The sequence below is a fragment of the Miscanthus floridulus genome, chromosome 15 (genome assembly GCF_019320115.1).
Source record: "Miscanthus floridulus cultivar M001 chromosome 15, ASM1932011v1, whole genome shotgun sequence".
Lineage (NCBI taxonomy): Eukaryota > Viridiplantae > Streptophyta > Magnoliopsida > Poales > Poaceae > Miscanthus > Miscanthus floridulus.
In genome coordinates this window covers 8,379,182-8,403,736 of record NC_089594.1, presented here as the reverse complement: position 1 = coordinate 8,403,736, position 24,555 = coordinate 8,379,182, and the positions used below count along the sequence as shown (strand labels likewise).

The following is a 24,555-nucleotide window of genomic DNA, read 5'->3' as shown; positions in this document are numbered from 1 at the left end:
CGCACGCCCTTCTGAACCCCTAGCGCAAGCAACCGTCTCGCTTTCGAGCACCCACGCCGCCGTAAACCCTAGCTCACCGCCACCGAATGCAATTTGCCGCAACCGTTCCTCCTTTGCCCCTATAAGCTTGTGAACAAGTTTGCCTTGACCTCGTGAACCTCCCGAGATCCTTAACTTGGTCAAATTTTGCTCACCCTGCGTTGTCATCGTGTGCAGTCCGCCGCCGTCCGCCACGTCGAGCCGCGCCGCTTCCTTGAACTGCCTCGGCCTCCGTTTTCGCGTCAGGTGAGTTCGCGTCGAGTTTCTCGACCGATTGGTGCAACTCCCGTGTCGAACCGCTGCTTGTAGGGCCCGGTTTAGATCCGCCAGCGAGAATCGCCGCTGCCGGCAATGGCCGCCGTCGCGACCCCCCTTCTTCTCCATTCGGAGCGCCGCCGCTTCATCCTTGATCTAATCTGCACCGTCGATCTTGGATTGGACGGTCCTTATTGGCCCGTACCCCCTTCGGGTGGCAAATTTGCTAAAGAGCCCCTAAGCTCTTTGGATTTTGAACCCGCAGTCCAAAGCGTATTCCAGGGAATATGTTTTCTCTTTTGGAAAATGTATTTTTCATTTAACAGATTCAAAATCAAGTTCCATCTAATTATAGTTTTGCCACTGATTTCAAATGCTTATAAAATGCTCATTTTAACTCCGATTCGATCCGTTCAAATTGCATTGGATTCGTAATCTCATGATCTACGTGTTAGTGTCCTTGTTAGCTCAGTTCTAGTTTTAAATTTCAAGTTCATGTTTAATGCATTAATAGTTTATAGGAAAACTTGGAAAATTCATATCTTGCTCGTTTTAGATCCAAATTCGGTGAATTTCACGTCTATGTGATCGTAGTGACGAGTAGAATGTTTTTATACACTTTTCGAACTGTTTTCTTGCTGGTGGTGTATTGTTCTAATTATAGCCTTTGTTTGCATCATGTATGATTGCTCAGATGATTGTATGTTGCTGCTTGGTGTTGTTGATCGAGTTCAGACGGTGAGGTTTACGTTGGCGATCAAGAGAACTTCTACGACCAGCAAGACCAGCAGGATCTTCAGGAGCTTTGATCAAGGCAAGTATAGTCCTATTCATGATGCTCACAGAAATACATGTGCATGTGTCTTCCTTGCTACCTATGGTAGGATTTCCTAGCTTTTGAATACTTAATTGCCTTGTCACCCTGGGAGGTTTGCATTGGGTAGTTCTATTGCTAGTGCAACAATCATGATCTTGAAACTTGATTAATGAATATGCTATAAACATAAACAAGATGACTTTTTAGCAACAAAAGGACTTGTCTTGTAACTGATTATCTGGGATTTAACGTACAGCTATGAGGGCTATATGGCTCTGGCTTTAGTTGCTTGGGAAACCCTTTTCTAGCTGGTTAGAGGTCTGCGAGTTGGGTATAGGACAGCCTCTGTCCTATTGAGCCTAGCTATGGAAGCGACCTTATATATTATTGGATGGGGGGTTCCTATATCTGATGACCCTACGGCCCTGGCCGGTTAGACGAGCTCTTGGGTGGCTTTATATGGTTTCCGGTGTTTTGAGAGTAATTAACCCACTCATTTGGGAAACATGACTCACAGTGAAAGTGTACACCTCTGCGCAGAGTTAACAAACTGGTATACTAGCCGTGCTCACGGATACGAACAACCTTGGAACACTTACATTAAGGGATAATGACTTTTACTTGTTAAGATGATCATTTACGTTAATTGTTTAAGATATTGATTATTCATGTTCATTGATCATGTGTTATGGGATTATTGCTACCTTGATGTTAATGAATTCTAAACTTGAAGATTACTTAAATACTAACCGCAGTAAACCAGCGTCAGCTTTTTGAGCCTCATAAACCCCTGACTATATTTGTTGAGTTCGACATGGACTCACTCTTGCAATTTCCCCCACACCTCAGGACGAAGTTCAGATTGCTAGTTTTCAAAGGAGTTAGGCTTGTGATCAACCAGTCAGTTTGGATCTAGTGGAGTGGAGTCTACACACGGAGATCGGAGTTGTTTACCCATTGATTGTTCCTAAGGTTATATCTTTTATACTATGTACATTATGTTATTAAGCATTGTTATTTGATATCACCCCTCATTTGTAGCTATATGTGAGATTTGTTTCTAAAGACTCACATATTGTGTGCATCAGGTTTTGTCCTTAAAACCGAGTGTTACATAGAACTGCTGACAGGGAAGTGCCCAACAGATGAGGTGTTTACAAAAGGTTTGAACCTTCACAGATTGGTGGAGAATGCATTTCCTCAAAGGATTGGTGAGATTCTAGATCCTTGTGTCATCCTAGGTTATGAAGATGATGGTGATGTGTACAACAGTATGGAGCATGGAAATAATGCAACAGCTAGAGTGGAAAGCTGTAACAACCCAAAAATCCATACACTAAAAATACCAACTACAAAATTTTTCTTAGAACTCCCATGTGATGATGAGTGTCATGTATAGAAAACCCCACCTAAGAGATGCATTAGGTCTAACCCCAACCCAAGTTAACACATAAGCATGGCATGTTATTAGTTAATTGTGTTTATTTAAATTCTAACAAATAAAGTATTGCATGCTTTGTTAATTCAAAATGTGATTTTGATTTCCATTTGAGTTATGATATGCTTAACAAATCCAATGAATTTGGTGCACCCATTTTGAATTCAAAAATACCCAAACCAAATTTGAATTCAAATCAAGGAAGAAGAAAAAGAAAACGGAAAGAGGAAATGAGGAAGAAGGACTCGCAGCCCAGGCTGCTCGGCTTCGCGGCCTAGCCAGCCCAACTGCGCCCACCTTGCACTGGCATGCGCACGTATGCAGCCCATGAGCCGGCCCAGCGCATCGCCCGTGCACCCGTCTGCCTCGCTCGCAGCCGCTGCCCGCTAGACCCCGCATGTCAGCCACCCCCATCTACAGTGTCGTCTTCCTCACCCACGCCTCAACCGCCTACGCGACCGGCGCCTGACAGCAGTGGCAGGGGCAGCCAGGGGGTCACACCCAGGGCATGACCCTATCCCCCTTGTGCCGCGCCCACGCAACCCCGCACCACCGTTTGATGCGATGCACATGCCTCCACCGCACGATGCCATCCGCCATGGGAGGCATGGCGCTCGGCTATAAAGCCAGCCCACACACCGCTCATGCCCGGAGCCCTAGCCTCTCCCTCAGCCTCCACCGCTGCTTGGTGGCCCAGCAGCCTCACCACACCGAGAGTAGAGGGCCGAGAAGGAGTTCGTGAGAGGAGGATCAAAGCCCTCGTGCACCACCGAAGTCGTCAGAGCCAAGGGCGACGCCGTCGTCGTCATCATGGTCGTGGGTTGGCACTACATGGCACTGCTTCTGGAGCTACATGGCCGCAACTTGACACTACACCGCCATCCTCTCTTCCACAGCACCTACGGTGAGCAACCGATTTTTCCTTTGCTCACCGCCTGACTCTGCTACTCCGGCCATGGCGCTCTATACCGTGAGCGCGTAGGCCAAGGCCATCCCTAGCCTCTAGGCAACCAGCACAGCACACTCATGTTGACCGTGACCATCCCCGAGCCCTCGGATGCTGTAGACCTCTCCAAGTTCCCCGGACGCCATAGCCGAGCACGCATGCTACGCTCACGACGCCGCCGCCATGGTGCAGACCACCTCTGAGCACCAGACCACCATGCCGAGCACTAGACCATTGGTCCGAGCACCCAACCACCGGTCTGAGCACTAGACCACCGTGCCGAGCACCAGACCGTCGGTCCGAGCACTCGACCACCGGTCAGAGCACCGACCACCATGGCTAGTACTACTAGGAGCGCCTGGCGCCTCCTTGACTCACCCATCCTATTCGCTGAAGCCACGGGTAACTCACACGCACGCTGTGACCACCCCGCTGGAGCCCCGTGGTTCACCCGCATGCCTCACCATCGTCACTACAACGCCATGGCCGCCGGGACACGCCTAATGGCCACCTTGAAGCCGAAGCCCCACCTTGAGCCCTAGACGCCTTCTCCGTGCACCCACGGATCCGCTGAAGCCCCTGTCTGCCCTTTCGAGCCACTAGAGAGCCTGCAAATGTGACCTCGCCACCGGCGAGCACTGCCGAGCTACCGTTCGCCGTGGCCAGCGCCTTGGTGAGCCCCGGCCGCCACCTAGACCCCACCATCGTAGTCGCCATAGCCTGGGGAAGCCTTTCCCCTCCCCAATAGGACACCAACACCGCCACAGGGGCTCACCAGCGAGCTCGCCGCCGGCAGGAGCACTGCCGCAGGAAAAACAGGGGAACACCCCCTCGCCAGCCACCCGCACGAAAACCTGGTGCACATGAACCATAGACAGAGGAAGAGAGGGGTGGACGCGGCTCACCAGAAGAAGACGCGGTCCACCGTAGACCGGCGCACCTATCAACCGTGGGCCGTGAACCGTGGACCACGGCCCAGTGGAGGCCCATGGCCGTGACGTGGCTGCGCCACAGCACGCCATGTGCTCGGCCTGGCCCAGCCCAGACTGGCCCAACCCGAAGCCCGTTTGAGACCCGATCGTGTTGACCGTCGACTGGTCAACGTTGACCATTGACCTGGCCCCACATGTCAGTAGCATAGACACTCTGGACCCATACGTCAGATGCGGACATCATGATGATGTCACGCAGGACCCACATGTCAGCAAGCCACATGGACCAACCACAGCATGACACGTGTCAGCCCAGGATTAATCCAGCCTTTTTCCATTTTCAGAAATAGATTTAAACTTCGGAAATTCATAACTAATTCATATGACCTCAGAAAAATATGAAACTAGGACCAAAATTCATCTAAAATCAAGCTCTACGCAATGAACCCATGTTTGAGTGCATTTGTCTCTTTTGAATTTTCATTGCTTCTTTGTGCTATTCTATAGACGTCGCTAACGCGACTATAATGCGATCGTTTGCAGACTCGGAGGAGAATCGGACAGACGAGGATCATGAGTACCGTGAGGAGTACGGAGACGACTACACTGAAGGTGCCACATCCCACCCAATCTCATAGCACCGATTACGCATGGCTAATATAGAACTGCTATCGCTTTACTTTATTGCTACAGTCATATTATGGTAGGACTTGCATGGTAGTATGCTTACTTGATGGCCTTTACCTTGGCACAACCTTACCCCTGCATACCCTACTATTAGGTTAGACACACGCTTACTGCTATATATATTTCATTACTTATACTTCTACTACACTTATACTACGTGTGTGGTGGAAACTGGTGATACCTGGACTATGGGGAGAGTGTTGCGTGTGTGACTTGGGTGTGTGGAGGGTGAGGGTTGTGTCGACCAAGTTGGAGTATACGACGAGCCTGGGGCAAGTCTTGCTGTGGGGTGCTACCTGGGCACCCTTGGAAATGGATACCTATGGTGGGTAAATGGTATATGAGGTGGTCCTAGGTGTGAACCTGTGATGGGAGGAGCCTAGGATGGAGGTGCTGTGGTGGCATGGTAAACAGAAACCCTGATGGAGACATTCTAGCTTGGTCAACCCTAAGGACTTACTAGTACTCAGATTCACCGGGAAGCCTTACGTACCACTCGCCCTATATGGTGTAGGACGGCCGGACTACTTGGTAGGATATGCCACTACTGCTAGGTTGATAGCGGACAGTGTAAGGAGGTACGGGGCGTGGAGGATTTCCCCCACACCCTTCCGAGACTTCATGGAGACCTTGTGGACCAAGCTCATGACTCACAGTTTCAGCCACCCCAGATTAGACTTGGGGTGTACTAGGGCTGAATGGTAGAGTGGCATTATCCTAGGCTAGCAAGCGGCCGGAATTAGCCCAGTTGACGACGGTCAGTGAAGAAGGCAGATCTTGTGGTTATGTAAAACCTCTGCAGAGTGTATGGTTGATCGATCGATACATGTGCTGACTTGTCGGCTATGGACCTTTCCTAGGTTTTGCTTAAACTAGATAATGAGAGAGTCATTCTTTTCTCCCCCTAGAAGAGAGTGTTCGGTCGTAGCCAGGGGCTACGGGCCTTGAGACAGTGCCGAGAGGGAGTTGGCCTGTCGACTGAGTGATGGTATGGTTATGGTATGATGATGGTGTGGTATGTCGACCCCAGGATCGAAACCTGGCTTAGAAAAGGGAATGGAATGGAATGTGTGTGGGAATGGTGTTAAAACTCGATGAACTACTGTTATATACTTGATATGCTAATGCATAGGAAACCCCAGCCTTATAGGTTCCTTTTTACTATAACCAACTTGCATCCAATTTCCACAAAGCAATGCTCATAGGGTTGGGAGTGGCTAGTACAAATTGTACTAATAACTTTTGGCACACAGGTTCTGCTGAGGAGTTTAGCTCCGAGGAGTTTGACGGATGAGGGGTTCATGCCTACGCTCAAGTTTGGCGATCTTATCTTCAAGCTATTCTGAATGAATGCTACTTTTGATTCCGCCAATGCGGCGATGTAATAATTTATGTAATTCTGCACTATTTGAACTCTGATATTATCGTTGTATGGATGTGATATTCATCTGGAATTTGGGTAATATGATCTACCACGGTCTTATTACACTTCAACTTAGTGGATTTCCCTTCGTGGAAATTGGGGTTGTTTCAGTTGGTATCAGAGCCATACTTGACCATAGGACGAAACTCTCAGAAATGAACGATAGAATAGGACGTGGACAACCCTTCTTTCGGTTATATACCGACCCTGCATTTACTTTTATGCAAGGCTTATCTATTTATTGACATGCTAACACCTGTCCCCTTAAAACATGCAGATGGCAACGAACGTCGACTGGCCGCCTCTAGGACCGCTACCTCTGGACCACGCCAAGCTTTCCTTTGACCTACGTGAGCTCAGGGGTTTTGCACAGACCCTCTGCCGAGTTCTCGTCATGTTAGGTGTCCCCGACGAGCTTGTCAAGGTCACTTGCACCGGGAAGCCAGCTAAGGAAGGAGGAATCGAAGGACCGATTGTCACCTCAGTGGAGTTCCCAGCTAGCACTACCTTACCTTCTGTCCTAGCTTTCACCGAGTTGACTATAGAGGACACAGTCGAGGAGGGACTACAGGCTATCTCACACAAGGCACTCCACAGAGTAATGAGGGACCACTATGAGCACCTGAAGATGACAGAGTTCTGTCTACTTCCCTAGGCCCTCGACCTTAGCCTTACCCCTAGTGAGCAGAGTTTCGCAGTAGGCAGAGTTATCCTTGCCGAGGAGGATAGATGCCTTTGTGTCTTAGCTATTCACCTACTGGAGCAGGACAGGTACGTGACCCAGCTAGAGCAGAGGATACGTCAGTACCAGGTCCTTTTGTGGGAGCACCAGGAGCGAGACTCGTAGGGAGTGAGCTAGTCTACTGGACATAGTTGCCAAGCTACAGGACGAGCTCAACCGTCATGAGGACATCCACAGAGCCGAGGTCGCTGACTTACAGGACAAAGAAGCCGACCTAGGCAACAGGAACTGCTACCTCGACAGCAAGGTCTTGGAGTTGTAGAGAGAGTTGGACGACAAGAAGGCCGAGTTCAACCACAGAGGAGACATAGAGAGATCCAAGGGGATTGACATGCTGAAGATCCAGTCTTGAAACAAGACCATGACTCAAGATCTAGAAGAGTTCAGAAAGAAGGCCATTCGTAACCAGGGTCACCTGATCGAGGCACTCAGGCAGAACGAGTACCTATAGGACAAGTGTGAGATGACTCAATAGGCCTGGTAGAAGTCTAACAGGAAGCGCCTCAGGGAGATGAAGGGTATGTGGGATCAGCTACCCAAGGGGATTCGTAGCAAGACGAAGCCTAGGATAGAGGAGTTTGAGTTAGCCCTGACTCGCCTCAACCTAGACGCCTGTCCTACCCTACCTAGAGCCAAGCCTACTAAGGAGCTCGCCGAGGCCTTAAAGTACGTGTCCTAACTTCACAAGTCTGACAAGGAGATCAAGATCGAGAACAGTCGTATCCCAGCTGCGGTGTACGAGTTAGAGTAGATGACCCTGCGTGGTCATGAGTCATGTCAGTAGCTTCCGTAAGTTGTACCCCATGATGTACCCCTTATGAGATGTATTATGAGACACTATGCGTAGAATGATTCTCGCACGTCTTCAAGTGTAGCTACTGGAGATGATGCTATGTAATAAAACCCATGTAATGAATGTTTCAGATCCTATTGCATCTTTATGAATCTTATTGCTTCTTTGTAATGAGTGTTGGATAGCATAAATGTTTTTCTTTAAATCGTCAAAATCATGTAATCATATTGAACTATAAGCACTTATGGCACAAGCACTAAACTCTCTATGATCCGTGTTGCAGATGCCAAGCCGCCGATCTAATCACCTAATGAACCATGGACGTGTGCCCACCCCTGAACCAGTTGAACCCAATGGGGGACGTGGTGGCAACAACCATGGCCATGGCCATGGCCGTGGACGTGGAGGGATACCCTTCCACCTGGAGAATACTCCACCACCTAAGGAGAACATTCCTCCACCACCACCACCAAACCTGGCAGAAGTGATGGCACAGCAGACCTAGCTTCTTGCAGCTCTTGTTGAAGGAGCAAACCGTCGCTAGGGAGGTCAGCAGAATGACTTCCAAAGGAAGCTGGAGGGATTCCTAAAGCTAAGGCCACCTACCGATGATGGTACAGACCCTAACCCACTTGTAGCCAATGACTGGCTCAAGGAAATGGAGAAGAAGCTTGACCTCACTACTTTCACCGATGATGAGTGTGTTGGAGCTGCCACACACTAGCTCATAGGTGCAGCACGTGCCTGGTGGGATAGTTTCAGTGATTCCCATGAGGACCCTACCAACATCTCGTGGGATGAGTTCGCCGAAGCATTCACTGAGTATCACATTCCCAAGGGTGTTGTGGAGGCCAAAGCTGAGGAGTTCTACAACATCAAGATGGGAAAGGATAGGGTGACTGAGTATACTACTTGTTTCACCAATCTTCTACGCTATGCACCTTCCTACATTGTGAACTCTAAGAAGGAGAAGCTGTACTATTATCGCAAGGGACTCAACCCACACATCAAGCTAAAGTTTGGCGGTATTGAGAGTAACATGTTGCGTGCTCTGGTGGATCGCTGCATCTAGATTGAGAAGGACCGTGCTGAAGCTGGAGAAGAGTACAGGGAGAGGAAGCGTAAGCCTGAGGAGTCTCTCTGTGGTTGTGATCATAAGAGGTTCCACAGAGATGCACCATCCAGGAAATGCTCTCGCCACAACAGGGATGACAACCCTAGATCGAGTAGGGGTAGTGGAGGCTACACCGCCAAATACTGCCGCCCTGCTCAGGATTGTTGCACCCAGGACCGTTATGCTCAGGACCATTTCAACCATCCCCGCTCAGCGAATGAACGCCCAGCATAGAACCGCTCCACACCAGGCACTGGAAACTAGAAGGCACCCGTGCCAACCCCTACGGGCGGTACGCCCTTCACCTATTTTGCTTGTGGCCAACCAGGTCACAAAGCCGCTGAGTGCCCACAGAACTTAGTTGCTCAGAAGTCTCAGTTCAAGGGATCTGCTACTCGTGGACGTCTCAACCATCTGGACGCCGAGGAAGCACAAGGTGCCCCTAACATTGTGTACGGTATGTTTTTAGTTAATGGCAATACTGCATCAGTTCTATTTGACTCTAGAGCAACTTGTTCATACATATCATCCAAGTTTGCACGAGAGCATGACCTGCCTGTAACCCCACGTGAAAAGGATATCATCACCAGTTCACCGTTAGGAGACCTAAAATGCACCCACATCTGTAAGGGAGTGAGTCTTACCATTGAGGGTCTTATCTTCAAAGCCAACCTAACCCTGTTACCTTCCACGAACCTAGAGGTCATCTTAGGTATGGATTGGTTAACCATTCACCAAGGTATCATATCATGTTCACCTAGATATGTCCAAGTGACCCACCCATCAGGCCAAGTCATTAGATGTGAACCCCAGTCTGGAAAGTCCACCTCTATCCTATGTGCCCTTAAAGCAAGTTCAGAATCACAAAAAGAGGAGAAGACAGTTCATGATGTGCTAGTAGTTAGAGACTATCCCGATGTATTCCCTAAAGAATTACCGGGTATGCCACCAGACCATGATGTAGAGTTCATCATTGATCTGTTACCGGGAACGAGACCCATTGCCAAGAGACCCTATCGCATGTCAGTTGATGAACTGGCTGAGCTCAAGAAACAGCTTGATGAGCTCATCTCGAAGGGATATATCAGACCCAGTGCTTCACCCTGGGGATCCCCTATTCTGTTTGTCAAGAAGAAGGATGGCTCAATGAGAATGTGCATTGATTACCGGAACTTGAACGCAGTCACCATCAAGAACAAGTACCCCTTGCCAAGAATTGATGATCTGCTTGATTAGCTTTGAGGTGCCAAGTATTTCTCCAAGATTGATCTCAGATTTGGCTATCATCAAATGAAGATTCGAGAAAGTGACATCCCGAAGACAGCTTTTGTGACTAGGTATGGTCAGTTTGAGTTCACTGTGGTATCCTTTGGACTCATGAACGCTCCCGCCTACTTCATGAACATGATGAATAAGGTTTTCATGGATGAACTGGATAAGTTCATGGTGGTATTCATTGATGACATCCTTGTCTATTCACCCACCACTGAAGAACATGAACATCATATGAGAACTGTGCTCGAGAAATTAGCCCAACATCAGCTCTACGTAAAGTTCAGCAAATGTGAGTTTTGGCTATAGGAAGTTGCCTTCCTAGGCCATGTACTATCAGCTGAAGGTGTCGCAGTTGACCTAGCCAAGATTGAAGCTGTGAAAAAGTGGGATCAACCCCATAATGTGATAGAAGTCAGAAGTTTCTTGGGATTGGCTGGATATTATCGCCGATTCATCGAAAACTTCTCCAAGATAGCCCGTCCAATGACCAATCTTCTAAAGAAGACCAAGGAGTTTGAATGGACGCCCGAGTGCGAACAAAGCTTCTAGGAATTGAAACAGAAGCTTACCACAACTCTTGTACTAGCATTGCCTGATATCGACAAAAATTTCGTAGTCTATTCTAATGCATCCCATCAAGGACTTGGTTGTGTATTGATGCAAGATGGAAGAGTGATAGCATACGTGTCTCGACAATTGAAAGAACACAAGAACCGTTACCCTACTCATGATCTTGAGTTAGCAGCAGTTGTGCATGCCCTGAAGATCTTGAGACACTACTTGATAGGCAACAAGTGTAATATCTATACGGATCATAAGAGCTTGAAGTACTTTTTCACTCAAGAAGATTTGAACATGAGGCAACACCATTGGCTAGAGTTGATCAAGGACTATGACCTAGAAATTCACTATCATCTAGGAAAAGCTAATGTAGTCGCAGATGCTCTCAGTCGCAAGAGCTACTGTCACACTTTGATCATTGAATCTGTACCACCTGAGCTCAAGGAAGAGATTGATGATTTCCAACTTGAGATACTACCGCATGACTTGTTGAATGAGATCCGCATACAGTATGATCTCACAGAACGCATCCGTCAAGCTCAGAAAGATTGTGAAGAAATCGAATATCTCTGTGGTCTGATGAAACTAGGCTATAAGACCAACCACCATGAAGATGAACAAGGAACCATCTGGTTCAAGAACAGAATCTGTGTTCCATCTGACCTAGTGCTACGAGAGGAAATTCTGTCAGAAGCTCATGATTCTAAGTACTGTATCCACCCTGGAGGTTCAAAAATGTATCAAGAATTGAAGAAACACTTTTGGTGGAAAGGCATGAAGACAGACATTGCAAGACATGTGGCACAATGTGACACCTGTAATAGGGTCAAGGCTAAACATCAAAGTCCTACAGGTTTGCTAAAGCCTCTTGATGTTCCCGAGTGGAAATGGGAGAGCATATCCATGGATTTCATAGTTGGATTGCCCCATTCACAGAAAGGCCATGATTCCATCTAGGTGATTGTTGATCGCTTGACCAAAGTTGCTCACTTTGTACCAGTGAAGACCAAGACCAATGCCAAAAAATTAGCAGATCTATATATTGAGCATATTCTCAGACTACATGGAGCTCCCTCTAGTATTATATCTGCTCGTGGTCCTCAATTTGTGTCCCGATTCTGGGAAGCTCTGCACAAGTCCATTGGAACCAAACTTGATTTCAGCACCGCTTACCACCCATAGACAGATGGACAGACAGAACGAGTAAATCAGATCTTAGAAGACATGCTTCATGCTAGTGTACTGAACTATGGCTCCAATTGGGAGAAATGCCTACCCTATGCTGAGTTCTCTTACAACAACAGCTACCAAGCCAATATTAAGATGTCACCATTTGAAGCTCTGTATGGCAAACCATGTAAGACACCTTTGATGTGGTCCCAACTGGGAGAAAGATCGTTCTTTGACTCCACCAAGATTCAAGATGCCGAAGAAGGAGTTGCTCAAGTGAAGGAGAACTTGAGAATTGGTCAAAGTCGATACAAGAGCTATGCTAACAAAAGAAGAAAAGAACTTGAGTTCAATGTGGGGGACTTCGTCTATCTCAAGGTATCCCCGCTACGTGGAACTGTCAGATTCTATGTGAAAGGAAAGCTTGCCCCTAGATTTGTTGGCCCATACAAGATTTGCAAGAGGATTGGAAAGCTCGCCTACGAACTTGAGCTACCCGAGGAATTGATGGGTGTACATCCCGTATTCCATGTCTCACAGCTACGCAAGTGTTTGAGAGTGCTCGATGAAGTAGTTCCAACAGATACACTTGACTTTCAAGATACACTTGAGTATAAAGAACATCCTATCAGAATTTTGGGTAGAGATACCAAAGAGACCCGAAGCAAGACTATTCCTATGTGCAAGATCCAATGGAGTAATCACACTGAGAGAGAAGCAACATGGGAGAAAGAGTCTGACCTCTGACTGCGATATCCTTACCTTTTTGAAGAGTACATTATGCTTTAATCTCAGGGACGAGATTCTGTTAAGGGGGTAGGACTGTAACAACCCAAAAATCCATACACTAAAAATACCAACTACAAAAATTTTCTTAGAACTCCCATGTGATGATGAGTGTCATGTATAGAAAACCCCACCTAAGAGATGCATTAGGTCTAACCCCAACCCAAGTTAACACATAAGCATGGCATGTTATTAGTTAATTGTGTTTATTTAAATTCTAACAAATAAAGTATTGCATGCTTTGTTAATTCAAAATGTGATTTGGATTTCCATTTGAGTTATGATATGCTTAACAACTGCAATGAATTTGGTGCACCCATTTTGAATTCAAAAATACACAAACCAAATTTGAATTCAAATCAAGGAAGAAAAAGAAAACAGAAAGAGGAAATGAGGAAGAAGGCCTCGCAGCCCAGGCTGCTCGGCTTCGCGGCCCAGCCAGCCCAACCGCGCCCACCTTGCACCGTCATACGCACGTACGCGGCCCACGAGCTGGCCCAGTGCATCGCCCGTGCACTGGTCTGCCTCGCTCGCAGCCGTTGCCCGCTAGACCCCGCATGTCAGCCACCCCCGTCTACAGTGTCATCTTCCTCACCCACGCCTCATCCGCCTACGCGACCGGCGCCCGACAGCAGTGGTAGGGGCAGGCTAGGGGGTCACGCCTGAGGCATGACCCTGTCCCCCTTGCGCCACGCCCACGCAACCCTGCACCACCGTTTGATGTGATGCACACGCCTCCAATGCACGATGCCATCCGCCATGGGAGGCATGGTGCTCGGCTATAAAGCCAGCCCGCACACCGCTCACGCCCAGAGCCCTAGCCTCTCCCTCAGCCTCCACCACCGCTTGGTGGCCCAGCAGCCTCACCACACCAAGAGTAGAGGGCCAAGAAGGAGATCATGAGAGGAGGATCGGAGCCCCCGCGCACCGCAGAAGTCACCGGAGCCAAGGGTGACGCCGTCGTCATCATCACGGTCGCAGGTCAGCAGTGCACGGCACTGCTTCCAGAGCTACATGACCATAACTCGACACTGCACCGCCATCCTCTCTTCCACAGCACCTACGGTGAGCCCCCGATTTTTCCCCTGCTCGCCGCCTGACTCTGCTACTCCGGCCATGGCACTCTATACCATGAGCGCGTAGGCCAAGGCCATCCCTGGCCTCTAGGCACACCAGCACAGCACACTCACATTGACCGTGACCATCCTCGAGCCCTTGGACGCTGTAGACCTCTCCAAGTTCCTCGGACGCCGTAGCCGAGCACGCATGCTACGCTCACGATGCCGCCGCCATGGTGCAGACCACCTCCGAGCACCAGACCACCGTGCCGAGCACTAGACCACCGGTCCGAGCACCCGACCACCGGTCCGAGCACTAGACCACCGTGCCGAGCACCAGACCATCGGTCCGAGCACCCGACCACCGGTCAGAGCACTGACCACCGTGGCCAGTACTGCTGGGAGCGCTAGGCGCTTCCTTGACTCACCTGTCCTGTTCGCTGAAGCCACAGGTAACTCATGCGCACGCCGTGACCACCCCGCTGAAGCCCCGTGGTTCACCCGCGTGCCTCACTGTCGTCACTACGACGCCATGGCCGCCGAGACACCCCTAACGGCCACCTTGAAGCCAAAGCCCCACCTTGAGCCCTGGACACCTTCGTCGTGCACCCATGGATCCGCTGAAGCCCCTGTCTGCCCAGTCGAGCCACCGGAGAGCCTGCAAATGCGACCTCGCCACCGGAGAGCACTGCCGACCCGCCGTTCGTCGTGGCCAGCGCCTTGGTGAGCCCCGGCCGCCACCTAGACCCCATCATCACAGTCGCCGTAGCCTGGGGAAGCCTTTCCCTTCCCCAATTGGACACCAACACCGCCACGGGGGCTCACTAGTGAGCTCGCCGTCGGCAGGAGCACCGCCACGAGAAAAACAGGGGAACACCCCCTCGTTGGCCACCCGCACGAAAACCTGGTGCAGTGAACCACTGACAGAGGAAGAGAGGGGTGGACGCGGCTCACCGAAAGAAGACGCGGTCCACCGTAGACCGGCGCACCCGTCCACCGTGGGCCGTTAACTATGGACCACGGCCTAGTGGAGGCCCATGGCCGTGATGTGGCTGCGCCATAGCATGCCACGTGTTCAGCCTGGCCTGGCCCAGACCGGCCCAACCCGAAGCCCGTTTGAGACCCGACCGTGTTGACCATCGACTGGTCAACGTTGACTATTGACCTGGCCCCACATGTCAGTAGCACAGACACTCTAGACCCATACGTCAGATGCGGATGTCATGATGATGTCATGTGGGACCCACATGTCAGCAAGCCACGTGGACCAACCACAGCATGACACGTGTCAGCCCAGGATTAATCCAGCCTTTTTCCATTTTCAGAAATAGATTTAAACTTTAGAAATTCATAACTAATTCATATGACCTCAGAAAAATACAAAACCAGGACCAAAATTCATCTAAAATCAAGCTCTACGCAATGAACCCATGTTTGAGTGCATTTGGCTCTTTTGAATTCTCATTGCTTCTTTGTGCTATTCTATAGACATCACTAACGCGACTATAATGCGATCGTTTGCAGACTCAGAGGAGAGTCGGACAGACGAGGATCGTGAGTACCATGAGGAGTACGGAGACGACTACACTGAAGGTGCCACATCCCACCCAATCTCGTAGCACCAATTACGCATGGCTAATATAGAACTGCTATCGCTTTACTTTATTGCTACAGTCATATTATGGTAGGACTTGCATGGTAGTACGCTTACTTGATGGCCTTTACCTTGGCGCAACCTTACCCCTGCATACCCTGCTATTAGGTTAGACACACGCTTACTGCTATATATATTTCATTACTTATACTTCTACTACGCTTATACTACGTGCGTGGTGGAAACTGGTGATACTTGGACTATGGGGAGAGTGTTGCATGTGTGACTTGGGTGTGTGGAGGGTGAGGGTTGTGTCGACCAAGTTGGAGTATACGACTAGCCTGGGGCAAGTCTTGTTGTGGGGTGCTACCTGGGCACCCTTGGAAATGGATACCTATGGTGGGTAAATGGTATATGAGGTGGTCCTGGGTGTGAACCTGTGATGGGAGGAGCCTGGGATGGAGGTGCTGTGGTGGCACGATAAACGGAAACCCTGATGGAGACATTCTAGCTTGGTCAACCCTAAGGACTTACTAGTACTCAGATTCACCGGGAAGCCTTACGTACCACTCGCCCTATATGGTGCGAGACGGCCGGACTACTTGGTAGGATATTGCCACTACTGCTAGGTTGATAGCGGACAGTGTAAGGAGGTACAGGGTGCGTAGGATTTCCCCCACACCCTTCCAAGACTTCATGGAGACCTTGTGGACCCGGCTCATGACTCACAGTTTTAGCCACCCTAGATTAGACTTGGGGTGTACCAGGGCTGAATGGTAGAGTGGCATTATCCTAGGCTAGCAAGCGGCCGAAATCAGCCCAGTTGACGATGGTCAGCGAGGAAGGCAGATCTTGTGGTTATGTAAAACCTCTACAGAGTGTATGGTTGATCGATCGATACATGTGCCGACTTGTCGGCTATGGATCTTTCCTGGGTTTCGCTTAAACTAGATAATGAGATGAGTCATTCTTTTCTCCCCCTAGAAGAGAGTGTTCGGTCGTAGCCAGGGGCTATGGGCCTTGAGATAGTGCCGAGAGGGAGTTGGCCTATCGACTGAGCGATGGTATGGTTATGGTATGATGATGGTGTGGTATGTCGACCCTAGGATCGAAACCTGGCTCGGAAAAGGGAATGGAATGGAATGTGTGTGGGAATGGTGTTAAAACTCGACGAACTACTGTTATATATTTGATAGGCTAATGCATAGGAAACCCCAGCCTTATAGGTTCCTTTTTACTATAACCAACTTGCATCCAATTTCCACAAAGCAATGCTCATAGGGTTGGGAGTGGCCAGTACAATCATACTGATAACTTTTGGCACACAGGTTCTGCTAAGGAGTTTAGCTCCGAGGAGTTTGACGGATGAGGGGTTCGTGCCTACGCTCGAGTTTGGCGATCTTATCTTCAAGCTGTTCTGAATGAATGCTACTTTTGATTCCGCCAATGCGGCGATGTAATAATTTATGTAATTCTGCACTATTTGAACTCTGATATTATTGTTGTATGGATGTGATATTCATCTGGAATTTGGGTAATATGATCTACCACGGTCTTATTACACTTCAACTCAGTGGATTTCCCTTCGTGGAAATTCGGGTTGTTTCAAAAGCTGCATCCTACATCTTGTTAAACTCGGTCTCTCATGCTCTGTGGAGACACCAAAGGAAAGGCCATCAATGCAGGACGTTTATACTGAGGTTATCACAATCAAAGAAACATTTGCAGCGCTACGTGGATGAGTGAAAGGATTGTGGTTTCTATTGTTCACAAATTAGTGTTGCATGATGGCCTTTGTCTAATTTTCTTTTGAAAGGCCTTACTCTAAGATAAACAACAACAGCATAGCCTTACTCTAAGATAAGAAGCATTTAAAATAGTTTTGAATTTTGTAACACCATAAAATTTTGCCTCCTTTGGAAAATAGGTTTAAAATTATTTAATTCTGTATTTTGTGCTCATGAAATGTAGAAATAAATAAATTTCTCATGAATTTAAAATTTATCCTAAAATAGTAACATGTATGTGCATTCATCTCGCTGCATATTATTTTGTGAATGTTTGGTATTGATCAAAAATTTCAAAGAGAATTGAAATTTGAATTGAAAATGCTTTTGGAAATTTTGTTTGGAAAAAGAAAAAGGAAATTTCTTTCCTTTCCTTCCCTTCCTCATTTCGGCCCGCATGGCCATTTCCCCGCCAGCCCAACTCGGCCTCCTCTCTTGTGGACTACACCGGCCTAGCTCCGCGCCAGCCTAGCACCCGCGGGCAACCGCTGTGCCCTCCTCCCCTCTTCAGCTGCTAACCACCTGGCCTCGCCTGTCAGCTCCTCCCCCTACCTTCCTCCCGCGCGTCCCGCAACCGTAGCGGCGGTCAAGCCGCAACCACCCCGCGCTCCACTCGCGACGTGGGCGCGTCGCCCGTGCCCCGGCCTCTACAAAATGAAGCCGACCCCCCACCGCGTGCCCCCCTACTGCTCCCCGCTCCATTTTTGCACCCGCCCTGCTCGGAAGCCACAACAACCGCGAAACCGGGATCCACCACCCGCCTCCGCGCGAACCGTCATCTCCGAGCCGCCGTCGACTCCGTTCTCCCCGCTGTGAGCTTCACTGTGATCCCCTCTTTCTCCCATGCTGTTTGTTTCCCGTTTCATGTCTTCTAGCGCCCTAGCCGCGTGCGCCGACGACCTTCGCACCGCTGGCCATGGCCGCCACCTCACCAGCCGCGTTCCCCGGCCGCTCTCTAGACCTTGGCGAGTTCCCCTTCACCCCCGCAACTCCCCGGTGCCCTCGGTAGTGAAAACCGTGGCCCCTAGCCCCTGTACCATGCGATCCGGCGACCTCCACGCCGCCGGCCACACTGTTCTGGCGCCGACGCCCCTTTCTCTCTCCCTCCCATCTGTTCCGGGCCGTCCGATCTTGATCCAACGGCCACCGTTGGCCGATACCCCTTCGTGGGTCAAATTGCTAAAGAGCCCCTCTGATTTCACGTAATAGAACCCGCCGTCCTTAGCGCATTTCCCCGAGTACGCTTTCTCGTTTTGAAAGCGTAAAGTTCACTATTTTAGTCTAAAATACGTTTTTAGTATTTACAGAAATGCCATTTGTACTGTTTTGCTTATAAAATCATCGTTTTAGCTCCAAATTAACCCGTTCCAATTGCGTTAGCTTCATAATTTCATGATCTACGCGTTAGTACAACTGTTAATCAAGTTTGTAACTTTTAAATTTCATGGTTAGATTTAATTAAATATATTGCTATAGGAAATCCTGTTTAAATCATAACTTTCGCATTTTAGCTCCGTTTTTTGTGAACTTCGCGTTGACGTGATCGTAGCGAGACGTAGATTATTTTCATAAACATTTTATCTTGTTTTCTATACTGTTGGTGTACTATTGTAACTATAGGATTGTTTGCTTTGTATGAATGCCTTTGGAATGTTGTATGTTGCCGTGTTGGTCGCGTTCAGACGGTGAGGAGAACGTTGGAGATCAAGAGTTCTTCGATGACTAGCAGGACCAGCAAGAGTTTGTGAACCAAGGCAAGTATAGCATGGGCCTACCTTGATATCCTATTCACTTTAATCATTTACTCATGTGCATGTGTCTAATTTTGATAACCATAAGGACATTCTAGTCATTTGATGACTTGTTCCCTTGACTCCTATTGGTTAATTGCATATGGGTAGACTGCTAGTGCTCTAACTAAACATGATCTATATGATGGTTAACGGTTCTATGGAACTAAAAGTATAACGTGATTTGTAACAACTGATCCATAGGGCGAAGGTGCAAATGACTTTTGATCATGTTGCTCCTAGCCCTCCATAAGGACTTATCAGTCGGCAAAAGCTGGGACTGACAGTGCAACCATGAGAGTCATATGGCTCTGACTTTAGCTCAGTAATAGAACCTTTTCTAGCTTGTTAGAGTTTACCTTTATGGCACAAAAGGGGCTTGCCACGTTGGGTATAGGGCTGCCTCTGTTCCTATGTGTATAGCTGCGATGGATATGTGACATAGGAAAGGGGGGTTCCAACATCTGCCTACCGAGGAAACTAGAGAAACCTATGAAATAGCTTCATAGTGTACCCTGCCCGCTCACCTTGGCAGTGACATGGGAGTAATTAACCCGGGCATATGGGAATCACGACTCACGGTGAATGTGCACCACCTCTGCAGAGGGTAACAAACTGTTATAACAGCCGTGCTCACGGTCACGAGCGGCTCGGAAAACTCACAGAATAATTGGTTACTTGTTGATGATCATTTAAGATGTTCTATGATGATATATGATACACTTCACCCTGATATCTGTTCATATGGGATTAAATGGGAGCTTAAGCATAATTTGATAATACCTGATAATAAAAGCTTGACTTACTAAAAATGCTAACTGCAGTAAACCAGTGTCAACCTTTTTGAGCTTCATAACCCCATGTTAACTTGTTAAGTACGGGATGTACTTACACTTATTATTTTCTATATTTGGACAAAAATCCCGGATGGGTAACAGATGACAACGGGTATGAAGAATTTCCTGAGGATTATTAGGCTTGTGGGCAACCAGTTGACCTTCCCTGTGATGAAGTCCCACGAGAGAGTTATCTTTTTATATTCCGCTGTATGATGTAATACTAAGTTATATTATGGTTCTTGATGTAAGAGACACCGTGATGATACTTTATGTAATTTGTCAGCTTGTGTGTGTGATTGATCCCTGGGCACACATGAGTTAGTGCATTCAATGTTATCCTTAAAATTGGGTGTGACAAATTGGTATCAAAGCCGTGTTGACTGTAGGATGCAAGCCTAGTTAGAAACAATCATTTTAGCATCTTTGCTCCTCTGGTTTCTTGCTTACTGTCTTATTCTTGTTATTTTATTAAAACATTTATGCTTTTCATACCTTAATCTATGATATAAAATTATTGATTCTAATTCTATCTCACTTTAAATCTATAGATGTCTCATAACCCGAAGACTGCCCGCCTCAGTACTGCTGGCTACCATGCCCTGTTCACCCCACATGCTCCATAGGCGGAGAAGGAGATTGTGATCATCTCCGACGATGAGGAGATGGCTACCCTGACACCTGCACCTGCTCCTACTCCAGCTGTCGCACCGGTCTATCTTGTTGTAGCTACACTTGAGGAGTCATCGGCTACTTCACCTACACCTGCACCATCCCTAGTTGTCCCTGTGGTGGATGAGGAGATAGGCTGGAAGTGCAAGTACTACTTCAAGCTAGCCCCAAAGATGGCCTACTACCACACCCTCCTCACTCACGTGTTGGACGACTACTACCCCGACCTGCACGCCTCCATCAGCTATCACTGTGCAGAGTACCAGCATCCATTGGAGGCCACCTTCTGGAAGGTAGAGCTGGTGGTCACCGCTTGGAATGACATCAAGAATGGACATGAGGTGGAGACTGTCCACCGTGCCACTGCTAGAAGGGCCCATGCCTTGGATGGCATGGAAGATGCAGCATAGGACGCCTACATCTACTACCATGGTCGTCGCTTTGAGGCCATGAAGGAGGATCATTTCAGGTTCCTTCCTCGCAATGATCATGAGGGTGTTTGGTAGGTCTTGGCTCCACCAGAGAGTGACCCAACTCTAGAAGCAACGGTGCAGCATGTCCATGCCATGCAGGGGGTGGATGAAGAGGTCAAGGGAGAACTGCGTGCATCACAGAGGGCTGAGAGATGCCTCCAGAAGCAAGTTGATGAACTACATGCTCAACTTGGGCAGCCACCGATCTACAAGAAGAAGCGCCAGTCGTTTACCATGATTGACACCACTCCATAGGTGTTAGGTGCCTTGATTTAGATTACCACGTCGTTAGTTCGTGTTTCATATTTAGTCTTGTTTGATCTTGTGAACTTGGATGATTTGATGTTTTAATTTGTGAACTTGGTTGATTTGGAGTTTGGTTGTTTGCTGGAAGTTTGTGGGCATGTCCACAACTTCCTTAGATTGAAACCTTAAGATTAGATGAAATCTTAATGCAGATGGTTTGCTTTATCTTATCTCTACTGTGCTGATTTCTGGAGCAGCCTATGTTCTTTATCTTGTATCTCGAAATCTGGGCTGTCAAAAATTCTGAAATTTTTGTGGAGACAACTAGACTTCGGTATCTTTCAAATGTCTATGGAATCATGTCAAAAGCTGTTCAGGTTTGTGAGATCTAGCTATCACAAGTTGATGTTCCTGTGCAGTCTGGAACCCAGAATAGATTCGGTTTAGCTCTACTTTTGACCATGTGTGTGTCAGAATCTGTGAAAGTGATCTAAATAAAAGTTGTAGCTGATCTCCTAAGCTTTCGAACCGTTCTTGGTACACCTTTGTTGGATCTCTAGAACTCGAGTTATAACAGTTTTACTGAACTGCTGAATTTGAATCTTGTCCAGAAAATTCTCAGCATTGTTTCTTATCTTTTGTAAGCTCTCTATAATTTGGAAAATCTCTAAATTTTGCGCATTTGTTGGAAAACAGATGGCCGCAAGAGGAGGAAGAGGCAAAGGCCATGGTCGTGGACGTGATGCTCTCATAAATCCACCACCACCGCCACCTGTGACCATGGAACAAATATTGGGAATGCAAGCGCGGTTGATGCAAGCTATGATGCAGCGCTTGGACAATGAACCTACAAGAGGACCACCGCCTGTTCAGGTCAGAGATAAGCGTGGAGAGTTTATGAAGGGTCGTCCACCGGTGTTCACTCATGCCTCAGACCCTATGGAGGTAGATGATTGGTTGCGTGCTGTAGAGAAGCAACTTAACATAGCACAATGCAACGATCTGGAGAAGGTGTTGTATGCTTCTGGTCAACTCCAGGGAGTAGCTTAGGATTGGTGGGATTCTTTCTAGTATGGACGTCCCAACAATGCTCCTGCTATCACCTGGTAAGAATTCAAGGACAATTTCCGGTCTTATCATATCCCTGATGGACTCGTGGAATTAAAGCAGGAGGAATTCAGGTCCCTCAAGCAAGGATCCATGACTATGGCAGAGTATCGTGATAAGTTTGCTCAACTGTCACGCTATGCTCCAAATGATGTAGCTGAGGATAAGGATAAGCAACGCTGTTTCCTCAAGGGACTCTATGATGGACTACAGCTTCAACTGATGTCCAACACCTACCCTAACTTTTAGTCATTAGTGAACTGCACTATTGTGATCGACGATAAGCGCAAAGAGATGGAAGCCAAGAAGAGGAGGCTTCAAGGGCAAGCTTCTGGAAGTAACACCCACCCGCGTGCATATCCACAGCAGGGTTCTCAACAAAGGAATCAAGGGCCATCTAACCAGGGAAACCGTGGTCAGTATTCTCAACGTAATCAGTTCTAGCAACGCTCTTAGTACCAGCAACAGTATGGTAATCAACGTCCCCCGCAACAGACTAGTAATCCGGTAACACACCAGGGACCATCCAACAATGCTCATGTGAAGAGTGGTGCACCCAATAACCCTAATGCATGCTACCACTGTGGAGAAGTAGGTCACTATGCTCATCAGTGTCCTAAGAAGTAGAACCAACAAGCACCTCAGAACCAGACTGGCAATCAGAAGTTCAACGCCCGACCACCTCACACTGTGAAGGTGAACTATGTGTCATCTGATGCAGCTCAGGAGACGCCAGAGGTCATGTTGGGTACGTTCAGCGTCAACTCTATCTCTGCTATAGTACTTTTTGATTCTGGTGCTTTGCATTCTTTTATTTCCCAAGCTTTTGTTAGAATGCATAGCATACCTTTGTGTGCCATGAAAAACCCCATACTAGTAAATTCACTGGGAGGTAGTATGCCCGCTTCATATCGGAGTCCCTCAACTAGCATTTCCTAAAGGGGGGTAGACTTCAAAGTGAAACCAATTGTGTTGAGAACAGCGAGAATTGATCTTATTCTGGGAATGGATTGGATGAAACAACACCGGGCAGTGATTCAGTGTCAGGAGAAATCTGTGGTAGTGACATCACTCAATGGAGATAGAATCTGTGTAGAAGTGGTAGTGCAAGCTCAGCCTATAGCCACAGTGAACCAGCTAGATGGTGATGCCAATGAACAAGATCGTGTCGTGGAGGAGTTCCTAAATGTCTTCCTCGATGACTTGCCAGGTATGCCACCTGACCGAGACATTGAATTCATTATTGAATTATTACCTAGAACTGCACCAATAGCTAAACGTCCATATAGAATGGGGGTTAATGAATTAGAAGAGCTTAAGAAACAACTAAAAGAGTTGGAAGAAAAAGGTTTCATACGCCCTAGTTCTTCCCCATGGGGGGCACCTGTGATCTTTGTGGATAAGAAGGATGATAGTCAACGGATGTGTGTGGATTACCGTTCACTTAATGAGGTTACAATCAAGAATAAATACCCTTTGCCTAGGATTGATGATTTGTTTGATCAGTTGAGAGGAGCCTATGTGTTCTCCAAGATTGATCTTCGCTCAGGGTACCATTAGCTAAAGATTCAAAACTCAGACATACCCAAGACAACATTCACTACATGGTATGGATTGTATGAGTATACCGTTATGTCTTTTGGATTGACCAATGCACCTGCATACTTCATGTATCTGATGAATAAGGTGTTCATAGAGTTTCTGGATAAATTTGTGGTGGTATTCATAGATGACATACTGATATTCTCCAAGACTGAAGAAGAACATGCTAAACATATAAGGATGGTCTTGCAAAAGCTTAGAGAACATAAGTTGTACGCTAAGCGGAGCAAATGTGAGTTTTGGTTGAAGGAAGTCTCTTTTCTGGGTCATGTTGTCTCCAATGGGGGAATAGCAGTGGATCCAGGCAAAGTGCAAGATGTATTGAATTGGAAACCACCAACCACTGTAAGTGAGATTCATAGCTTTTTGGGATTGGCTGGATACTACAGGAGGTTCATTGAAGGTTTTTCCA

General features: G+C 47.8%; 1 pseudogene; it reads left to right on the top strand.

Moving 5' to 3' along the window:
* The first annotated feature begins 390 nt into the window (after positions 1-390).
* Positions 391-24,555, top strand: part of LOC136506947 (uncharacterized) — a 30,293-nt pseudogene continuing 6,128 nt past the window's right edge.